The sequence below is a fragment of the Ptychodera flava genome, chromosome 9, assembly GCF_041260155.1.
Source record: "Ptychodera flava strain L36383 chromosome 9, AS_Pfla_20210202, whole genome shotgun sequence".
Classification (NCBI taxonomy): Eukaryota; Metazoa; Hemichordata; class Enteropneusta; family Ptychoderidae; genus Ptychodera; species Ptychodera flava.
In genome coordinates, this window is record NC_091936.1 from 40,951,958 (window position 1) to 40,964,049 (window position 12,092).

At 33.9% G+C, this 12,092-nt stretch overlaps 1 protein-coding gene across 1 annotated transcript in view; it reads right to left on the minus strand.

The window, feature by feature from the left end:
• Positions 1–12,092, minus strand: part of LOC139141030 (receptor-type tyrosine-protein phosphatase N2-like) — a 260,917-nt gene that overhangs the window by 241,218 nt on the left and 7,607 nt on the right. Inside the window, exon 2 of the mRNA XM_070710596.1 lies at positions 10,558–10,608. The gene's annotated coding sequence lies outside the window, so the exon portion shown is untranslated. The remainder of the gene's footprint in view (positions 1–10,557; positions 10,609–12,092) is intronic.

The following is a 12,092-nucleotide window of genomic DNA, read 5'->3' on the forward strand; positions in this document are numbered from 1 at the left end:
AAAACTTTATCACAATTACAACACACACAGCATTGGATGAAATGGAATGTGTAGATCTGTAGCTTTGCTTGTAGGGAAATTGCATTTAAAAGTCTATATTGCTATTGTCACTTGCACATTAATCATCATGGAGATTTGGTACCTGTTATGATCTCTTGGGGCAAGGGTTCACAACAGTGCAACTAAGGATCTATACTTCTGAACAACAAAATGATCTGAGTATTGCTGAGGCTTTTCCAGACAAAATGTCATGAAAATAATCTGATTCAACCTATTAAATGATTCTGAGAAAATTACCATTATGATGTTAATATTTTTGGCACTTTCAAACTTGAAAAAGTGCAAATTATTTTGAAATATCTGAAAATCAAACAAGAGGTCACACTTCCATGATTTTTTTTAGAAAATAACACATACTAAAGCATCAGAAATTTCACAAGTTGTAGAAATCTGAATGATTACAAAAACCCCAAAGAATCCACTATCAAAATACCAGGGCAACAGTGTAAGTGAAGCTACAAACAATTTTATGAAATGTCAAAATACCCTAAGACCCAATTATTTTACATGTAATGTCCTAACTTCAACAAATTTGGATGACTTAACTTACCACACTGTATGCTATTTTACACAACAAGTTCTGGATTTTTTTGTTTAAAATTTCTCTCAAAAATGTACATCCAAAAATTCATCATCAGTTTAATAAATTTCAATAGGTTATCTTAAAGATAGCCTTACACAAAATAAATTCAAGTGGCAGTCTTGTAAGAAGTTATTCAAAGCGCATCCTGAATATAGCAGTAAGTCTGTTGAGAAAGAACATTGCACTTACAGGTAATAATTCAATATTAAAAGGCACATTTTTCATATTCATGCCTTCCCTGTGATTCACCTGAACTTTATCTTAAATCAAACTATATCTGTATACACAGAATATCACAAATATTTCCATTTCCTTCATTCACTTTAAAGAGAACAAGAAAACCCACTCATCTAGATGTAATAGGCATGTACTTTCTGCCGAATTTCGAACTGCAGTATCACTATGGCTTTTTCAATTTGAAAGATTGAACAGGGAGTGCATTAAAATCTACTGTGTCCAACTTGGCCCACATTTCCATTTCCATCAATACTGGGCCCTTACAGGCAACATGGTAACCATGGAAACAACTATAGAGAGCTGCACAAGGAAGATGTTATATTGCATTTCAGCTAACAAAATAAAACCATTTACGCCCACTGGAATCCATTCCGAGTCTGTTACTTTCACATCAGAATGACCTACAAGCTAATGTAGTCTGCAATCCCAGCCATACATGTATGTTGGCAAACACAGTCCACAAAACATTACACTTTTTCCGTCTGCATATCAAGAAATGAAACGCCAACCTTGAGTGTTCCCAGGGTATTGTTTCTTCTCATCCCCTAACTGCTCTTTCTAACAGCCGGTTCAGAATCCTTAATTTCCATGGCAACCATCATTAATATCTTAAAGAATACACAGTACAATTCCTGAAATATATCATCAGTGACAGTAATCATCTACACAAACATATCATACCAGTATTATGCTTTCAGTATCTCCCAGATCACTCTGATATGACTGTAAAATGCCATTGGGCACAAGAATAATTGAAGCTAACTATCATCCTTTCATCAATTACAATCAACAATGTTTTTTTTGCAATATTTGCTTTCCATGTCTTGTGAGCAAAGATTCTACATTGTAAATATTTTTTCATTTGAGTTTGTTTTGCATGACTTTATTACTTAATGTTCTGCTGCAGATGTGAAATACAGGAGAGTTTTTTCTACACATGCATTCAACTCATGTTATTATAATTTTCACAATGCAGTAACAATAAATGCCCCTATTATTACCTCAACCTTAATTATCAGGTCTTAACAAAAGGCAAAAATGCACCTAACACAAAGATATGATATTTTCTTGATTAACTGGCAATCATTTTACTTTCCTATCTTTTTACATATTTATTTTTTTTATTTTCGATATGGGATAAGGCTCACATTTTGTATTTGCTTTTATCCTGAAATAAAGTTATTATTATTTATTATTATTATCATTATTATTATTATTATTGACAAGAGAAATTCAAAATTATGTATCGGCAGGGCCTCAATACATAATTATTCAAGTTTACTACTTTAAATTTATCATTACAACCTGGTCATTGAAACAGGCCTGTATCCATCAAACAGATTCATACTGATTTCTAATTTTAATTTTTATTCACAAATTTCTCTCGGGAAAACTGAAGATTGTTCATTATCTCACAGAATGTCCAATACTTAATATCTATAAAAAGGTCCCTGAATGAACTGTTGCCCCCAGAGTCAAGCTAGTGTCATCCAACAGAGCAAGTCATGAAGTAAGACACAATGCTATTGATCCATTTGCCTTTATAAATGTCAATGACCTTTTCATCAGCCAATGAAAAAGCTTCTTGGACTTTTGGGGAAGCAGGCCCTTCTACCTGACTGATATTAGGTTGGACAGGGCAGTGCTTTTAATGCAGTCTCATTTGAAATCCAATCTTGAGTTTCTGATATTGCCCTGTACGACTGGGTACCAAAGGAATAGGCTATTGATTAATGATATTGTGGTTGCACACCATCAAGAAATCTGTCTGAATATGAAGATAAACGCGAGTTCAGGCAAGTTTCTCCTTACATGATCATGATCAGCAGCTAAAATTGACTTGTTCAGCAGTGTTTCAGAGTAGAAAAATCTGTGGAATTAAATATCATCACAAAGTTTGAGTCAAACTTGATCACAAGCTATGTAGTAATTTAGCACAGAAGTTTTTGAACGTGACATTTATAAAAACTAATCTGCATCTGCTTCTTTGTCAAAATGAAAAATTACTGCATCGCCTTTAACAAAATTTAAATTACATCAATTATCATTTCTGCCTCTCATCCTCACCTTTAGTATGAATTGTCTGCATTGGCTGCTATTATGGGCTATTTTTTAAGGCATCAAACGTTGAAGAGTGTGGAAATATAAGGAGTCATCAGTGAAATTAGATTTTTAAGCATACCAGTACTCAATTATAAAATGCACGTTCACCTCTTAACTTAAATGTCAACATCTTCATTTTCTTAATGGTTTATTTTTCACTATGGAAAGTACATGTACAGGTACCTTCTCAACATACAGTATTATTATAGTGCTCTCAAATTTGAAAGGATTCTGTGTACTTCTTTCTTTTTTCATTACAGATTTACAATGAGAAAACCCCTGATGTGATGGACTGAAATATAACAAAACTGACGTGAAAACATGAAAAGCAATTGAAAAGAGATCTATTGTTTCACCGTTTGCTTAATTCAACTTGACCACATCTTTTGTTATGATGCTGCAAAATACCATGGTTTGCGCACGTGTGCACATTATATGGCAATTCCAGAGCTGTTATTCATCCAGAATGTAATTGCACATGTAATTGCATGATTATTGCGGAAAAGTTTCCACAGACTAACAGCACATCATTCATAGTCTTGGCCATTAACATTTTATAGAACAATGAAAAATTGCCAAATTAGTCTCACCTGCTGTGGCTTACACAGACAATGAATGTCGTGAAATGAGGTTATTGAAATTTTTTGTGCATCCATGGTGAGGGCCCTGACATGTAATATCCACATACACACGTAGTCAAGCCATCAATTACCAGGATATGAAGGGTGGCAGAGTCGTTTTCAATATGCTAAGGAAATGCGGTGATTATGCTGCCTAGAAAGATTTAGTCAGACCTGAATACAGATAAATCAAATATGACAGGAATATACACCGAAGGGCACAGCAACTACTCTGCAGAAGGACAGAATTTAGAAAAATAATGGAGGTGTTTGTGAATTTGTGAGGGAATCATCGATGAGCAAAAGAATATTCAGATTAACCTGTCAAATTCTCACTTCCTGGGTGACTCACAGAAATGCAAATTACATATACTGTTAGCGAATCATACGTCATTCTGGCCTTATTGAAATAATATACATGTATTTCATTCTTAGTTCTCATCTAAAAAGAGATAGTCCTAGCTATGTCCTAACAATGAGCAAGAATATCTTTGTATCTCATCCACTACATTCATGCATTTTGATCATGGTGTACAGAATATTAAGACTAAAATAAAAGATCAAAGCAAGACATTCATACATGTAGCTGCTATGCTTACATTGTTTTGATGATGAAAAAAGAATTTGTACTCTACAAGATTTTTTTTTGAACATAAGTCCATAGCACCTAAAATTAAATATGGAAATAACTGAAACATGTTTTTTTTTCACTAAAAACAAGAAAGTATTGTGCAAATTTCATCATCCTTTGAACAAAACAGAAAGCAGACAGCCCAGGAAACCTGTAAGCTAAATTTTAAAGCTGTAAGACAAGCATTTTACAAAAGATATCATATGACCAAAAACTGAGAAAGCTGCCCTAAACATATACATATGAATTTCGCAAATCAAAATTAAATGATGCTACAAAACCTATGAATAGGCTGATAACTACATCATCATTTTTGAAAATATGATATTTGGACAAAAATCACAAAGTTTGACTAAACATTGATGATCCAAATTTTATCATCATTTGAACATATGACAAGATCTGATCCAAAAAACCTACAGTATATGATTCCTTGAATAGACGACTTGACAATAAATCGAAAAAACATCTCAAAAATACAAATATGCTACTTTGAACAAATAGCAAATACACAATATGTGAGCCACACATATTTGATTCCAATCAGAACTCGATAATTATCAAAACATTGCACATACCTGGATGTTAAGAGGTCACATTTGGTGTAATAATTTGTGAGTTGTGCAAGCGCCACAAAGGACTAGGAAGTCAACAGACAGACGTAGACCGACATACACACAGACAGATTTACACACAGACTGACAATGGCCCCCTTGTATGCCTTAGGCATATGTATTTTTTATTTTGAAATCCACGTACCCTTCACTTGCAAAACTCAAACATACCTGGCCAGTCTAGAGTACATTGCTGATACATTGATACACATGACTGTTCTCATAATTATTCTGCACTCCACGTCCAACTACGACACACCAGTATAATATCAATATTTCACACAAAATGCAATCAAACTTTCATAAACTTGTGATGACACACAAAATCAGCCTGTGTGGCTATTGAAAGACTGAACAAAAAACACAGCAATTATTCAAAACTATATGACAACATCAGCTGTCACTTAATGACAAAAATCATACACTGCTGGCTATATCTTTCTATACATTGACAATGGACTTGTACAACAACCTTGAGATTTCTGTTCAGATGAAATTTGATGAAAAGAAATCAAAGTCAGGATGAGAACACGGCTGAAATTGCATCTCTTTCTTGGGAAGACATGTTTCTTGGAAATGAAGAGATAATATGATTGCTCTGAATATCGAATATTGATGACAATGTCAATTTAATTAAGTTTTGTTTGATTCACACAAGTGTCTTTGACATGAAGGGTGATTCATAGTTGCTCCTCATCATCGGTAGCACAGCACAGCTTGTCAAAGACTCCCAGCCAATCTCTGCTGTATGTATCCAACATGACCTTATGCATCAGTGCTGTGTATTTCATTTTGACTGAAACATCAGGTAACTCTCAGAATGGAATGTCGGATGAAATGCTGGGTTTTGATAACACAACAACAGAGAAAAGATACACTCCAGCTAGTCTTTGATGAGATGTATTCAACACAACATTACGCAGCATTGTTTTGTATTTCATTTCAAATTACAAATAAAAGTAACTTCAGGAGTGAAATGTGGGTATTTGATATCCATGTCAGTTGAATTGCCATTTAAAGTAAAGACAGCAATTTAAAGTTAGGATAATATTATGTAGAAAGTGAAAAAATACATGTACATATGCTGTGTAAGTCTGTATAAGTGATTTTCTTTTACAACCACCTGTTACTGTATTGGTACTGTGCACCCATTACAGTTGCAAATGCCGGTATACTAATTATGGCCGCTGTCAAGCAAAAAAAATTATTTATGGTACCAGCCTTTTATGGATGATTACACAACAGTACACTTATTGGATATTACATTCATTTATCGCTACACAGGCATGCACCAATGCCCTGACAAGTACAATAAACATCTACTTCAGTTTAAACTATTCACCCAAATTCCCCATGAACAGGTCCACATTCACCAATGATACAAATGAGTTGAGGCCAAACCATTGTGGTGGAGGGTTAACTTCTGGTACATCAAATTTCGGTGCAAACTATTGTCTTTATTGGAATAGTTTGAGCTTTGCAGAGGGCAATCCATATGAAACGTTTAAACTGAACTTTGCATGGTGGGGAATTGTGAAATTTTTTTTCTTCGGCAGAGTTGCCGTGGTCACAGATAACACAGTTAAATCAGTTTTAAACTGCAGTTCATCACACAAGTCTACAAAGATATAAACTTCTTCTCAAATACCAGAGAACACAATGTAGTATACTTATGTAGGTATATTGGACCATGTACGATCATACTGTACGTGATGGTACATTGTACCACAGTCTCTCCACTCACAGGTTGAAATATGTGAATGGCCTATGCCACTGTTAAGATGCTGGTTATGGAATGCTCGCGCGTCGATATCACTAGTGTCAGCACTTCCTGGCAAAATCATGCATAAGATTTTTGTTGATCTGGAGTTTTAAGTTAAGTTCCTCAAATCAGATCTTCTACATACTGCTAATTCTATGTTAATATTGATTCTTAAAGATGAAAGTACATCTTTTATTTAATGGTTCCTTGTTTCTGTGAAAAATTCACCGTTTGATTTTCAGAGTGTTTTGTTGGCTTGTTCAGTCTTATGTTCATTATAGAGTGTCAAATTGCAGGAGACAAAAATGGGGCACCTTTCTGACGTTATCACCAACTGATTGTGTGACATCCTGCTGTACATTAACTAGCCCCTCTTATCCCAAGTATCTTCTCTTCAAAATTACAACAATGGACTTGGTTGAATATATAATAGTCTTAATTTTCAATGAAATTGCAGATAAAATTATCTTCCACAAGATTAACTTTGTTCTGTAAAATCATCCTTCAAGTTGCCATCAATACTCTAAATATAGAATTTTTTTCAAATATGCTATCAATACTCATTTTGAACTTCAATTTCTCTGATTTTTTGAGATGTCATTGGCTTAGTAGAGACAATTAACACAAATTCAGGTTGGTAAAAAATGACGTTTGATTCTTTATTTTTGGTCACCAAAAAGGATTACATTTCAGGAATTATTGTCAAAAGTAATCCAATGGATGAGACAAAAGATTATCAAATGCTTCTGACTGTACAATTTGAAGAATTTGTCAGGTACATCAAAATATAATAAATTTAAATTTCTTACGTTTTTTCTGCTTGACAGGGTGGGATTTCTTAGGCTTAATATATTCAACATCCATGGTAGATAATTGCTTGCAATGGAAACGCGGTTAATATATAGAGTGTCTAGGTTACTGGTAAGACAAACCAACAGACAGAGTCAATATTTGGTTTTTAGTTTTTACACTGCAATGACCTGTGTGCCGTAAATGAGGTGAAAACGCCTGCATCAAAGTGCCAATGGCTGTGACTTTTGATGTACTTTCTTGTAGTTTCGTTGTGTTTATTTTACTCCTTAATCATATCGCAAATGCTTGGTGATTGCCTTATCTACACAGTCCGTATATGGGTACTGTTATTGTCAAAAAATGAATTTCAATCCAAATTTTAAAAAATTCATTTATGGACAACAACATTGAATGCTGTTTACAGCGTGTTGAGTCCTCAAATTTTTTCAATGCACTTGTGGTCTACCGCTCTCAGAATACAAAAATTTTCAACGTCTTAGTTTTCTCGAAAATCAAAACTTCACCATATGTAGAGTTAACACATGGTTGGCAGCCATTTTGAATTTCAAGTATCGGTAAATGTCGGGTAATTTGTTTCTCTAGTTCCAAACTTTGAACCCTGATATTTCTTCTTGATTTTGTAAAAAGAATGGTTAAAAGTTTCATTGAGGAAAGTTTGAGAAAAAGTTTAAGTCTTTCACTGTGGATGCATCTACTACCTTAATGGTAAGGCCAACGCTTTTTGTTTCAATGAAATACATTGAGGAGACAAAAAATATCGACTTGTTTCACTGAACAACACTAATGAAAATATTTTCAAAAAATACAGCTACATCTGTCATGCCTTTAATTAGCACGCAGTTGAAATGGTTCTTATTTTGTATATGCAAAACCGATCCCTATTCTAGCAGCACGAAATTACAATTAATATGCTGCAGCAAATTTTGCAAACCAAAGTGATTACTAGCTATAACAGCTGTATGTGGCAAAACAATATCTTACACAAAACAGGAACAGTATGCAGTTACATTTTGAATATTTTTCTGAAATCAACAGTCATGATGAAAAATCAATTAATTTTCTAAAAACAAAAAAGGTACATGAGGCATCACCTAGTGTGTATATCGGTACAGTCTGTCTTCACATTTGATGAAAATATAAAACATTCATACACTGTATTAAATCATGCAGCAAATTAATTAGTTGAAATAAACACAATTTACCTTTTCGTCATGAAGCAATTAGTTTGAAATTGGTATTAAAACTCAAAATCAACTGTCATCTCAAATTAATTAGTTGAAGTAAAAGCAATCTAGTGTTTTTTGTTATCAAGAAATCAATCTCATTCAAGCCTGACGGCAACACAATCTTCAACTGTCATCTACCCAAGTCACTCTTATTCTATCTGTAACACGTAACAAACCAAATATGTACATCTAGTATTGCTCTACGGTATTTCTTTCGGATATAATCCAATCTGCACTTTACACTGACTTACGGATGTTAATGATGACTTTGATAGAAGTAATTCACCTTAATGTGTCTGCTGAGTCCTAGTGATTACTGTCATTGCTGGCAACGAAATAATTTGCACGCCCCTCTACATGAAGCACCTACAGTAACTGATCATTTGGACACTGTACGATCAATTTTACAGCATCCGGCCAACACACCTATTTTGTGTGCACTACATTTACTGTACATGCCGTAATTTTGACACTGAAATTGAACACATCTGAAGTTGTCTGCCTTCTACAATATACCCAATGATCCTTTACATACATTGCTAAACACTCACAGTGTGCCAGAGATCTACACCTGAACGATCATTAATGTTTAAAAGTTTTGAATTTTTGTTGCTATTCTGTTTTCATCCTCTCTCTCCGATGGGGATACAGTCTACAACTACCTGGTCGAATATAACTGAAAAAATCTGCAATACTTCATAAACTTTTAGTTCGAATGAATTCAAACACTCTAAAATTGAATATATTATCAAATGTATTTTTCAATATCCTGTTGTCAGAATGTTAATGTCTAACTTTGAAAAACATCAAACCATAAAAGCTTCATGATATACAATTGTTCATGGGTTTTTTAAGTTGATTTTCTAATATTGTTGCAGATATAGGGGGCTGAAAAACACAGATTTCATCAAAATATGACTGAGGAAATATGTGGATTTAAACTATTGGAGTCTATATAACTTGATTGGAATTCGATTTTTCAATCCTACATTTATTTCCTCTAAGAATTTACGCATGAAGCACACACAGGAAATGTAGATGTTGGTTCTGAAGGTTTCAGTCTCATCAGACCTGTAACCTTGGAAACCAAGGTGTACATGTATGCATCCCTCATTTGATGGGAGATTTCAAGACTCTCCTTTCAAAATCAATGTGTACAGAGGATGTACAGCATGTTGTATCATATATTGACTTGGACGCTCTTCAGGTTTTCCAATACACTGGTACTCAAAAAGTGTTGATGTGAAGCATTTACGTCATTTTGTTCTACTTATAGGATTACATATCAGCTACTAAAACAAACTGTAGAATCATCATTTGTCTTTGGAGTTTAATCTCTCCTTTATCTGCGGACCACTTTTGCAGGAACAACCCTTCTTTAATACATGCTTGGCTATTACGCCCACCAGTGCACACTATCAACGTCATTGAGCAAATGCTCATGGCAACACAATGACTCTTTGGCGTTGCCAAGCCAATCTCTGACATCATAAACTGTGACTCTAACTATGATGATTGGTAATTTTTACGCATCGTGATGCTCTCAGAAGGAAAAACAACGAATAACAGCTCAACTGTAAAACTAAAGGTAAAAATAAATGTGTGAAGTGCCAAGAATTCTGAATGAGGCCATGGTGACAATAGGTCAAAAAAAGATACAGACTCATCATGCAGATGACAGAACACCACATGATTCAGTTTTTTCAAGATAATAAATTTCCAGCTTTATCCACCTGTACTCAGCCAATGAAAGCATTAAAAATGTTGAAGTTGGAATAAATTTAAATGATTCATTCATTATAGACATGCAATTTTTTTTTCTCTGGGAATGACAAGAAATGTAAAATTTTAAGAATCACCAGCCTTGTCTGGCTTTGTCTTATATTGGGTCACTATCGAAATCTTTACCTTCTCCACAGAGTTCATCTTCTTCACAGACAGATTGTGAAAACCGGCAACCTATTGTATGGAAAAATAAATAATTATTCAGTTGTGTAAACAACCACTTGATTTATTATACTGGTATTGCACAATATTACCATCATCACATGGATTTTTAACACAAATATTTTCACTTTTGCCATGTACTTTCATATACAGGTAATATGGACTGTTAGAAAAATAACAGCAAAGGATGCATGCAGATTGTTTCTCCATGGTGCACTGCTAAATTCCATCTACATTTGATAACCATGAAGATGACATGTAAGGATATTTTTCGCAATGAAAGATTTCTTTTTGATGTACAATCAAAGGTTTGATGGTTGATGAAAGTTCAACATATTTGCTTATAAATTTGCATGAATTTGCATAAATCACGCTTGTTTTTGGTTAGGCTAACACAGAACACTTCGTTTGGCTTACACATTGAGGTGTTCTTGCTAAATTTGCAAGATTTGGGAGATCTGGGGAAACACTGCTTGTTATTATGTAACCAGACATTATACCTATGTAAATAAGGCCAAACTGCAGTTTTAGTGAGTGCAAAAAGCCTGGTGTGTCACTTGTGGGCGGTACATTTGTTTGTCAAGAGTTCACCATGGTAACCTACATGTACACTGCCCCTTCAATTGTGGTTAGGGTTGGAATTGGTAAAGACCCCATCCATGACATTATATATTTCTTTCACTGGAAAGTTTTTCTGAAATTGTACCAAATCAGCATTTTTGTAACCATAATACAGTTAAATGGATCATTTTCCACAAGTTACATTTATATCATAAAGTGTGTACATCTGCATATCACCAAATGAAGCATCTTTTTCTGTCATCTTTCCCTACATATACTTGTTAGAAATTCAAATATATTTGAAATACAACTTTAGACATCTGAGACATGCAATATAAGATTTGTGGATGTCAATTATTTCATGATTTGATGTACTACACACTATCACTGAGTGAGGAATGAATACATTTAAGTTTGGCCGAACATCTTTCATTTTAACACTCCAACCAACAGATAAATTTACATGAAGTCCAAATGTGTTCGGTGGGGGGTAGTTGAAACTATGAAAAAATTAATGGTTGAAAGAAATCAGAATAATTCTCACATAGGACAAGAGAGGCTACAAAGTAGCTTGTCTTTATAATTATATATATATATATATATATATATATATATATATATATATATATATATATATATATATATATATATATATATATATATATAACTATAATCAGAATGTTCCTATACATGTAGTATAAGCTATTAGAATGATCCTCATATACACACACATGCATGCATATACATATTCATGTATTTGAAGTGTATGATTTAGATGCTGGGATATATTTAAATGGTGGGCGTTTTTCAAAAGCTCGACTTAAAGCCGAACAAAGAGTTGTTTCTGGTCAGTGAGAATCACTTCAATGCCTTCTCATCAACCTTTTTTCTATTTTTGTGGAACAGATACCAACGATGAAGACAATGAAGCATTA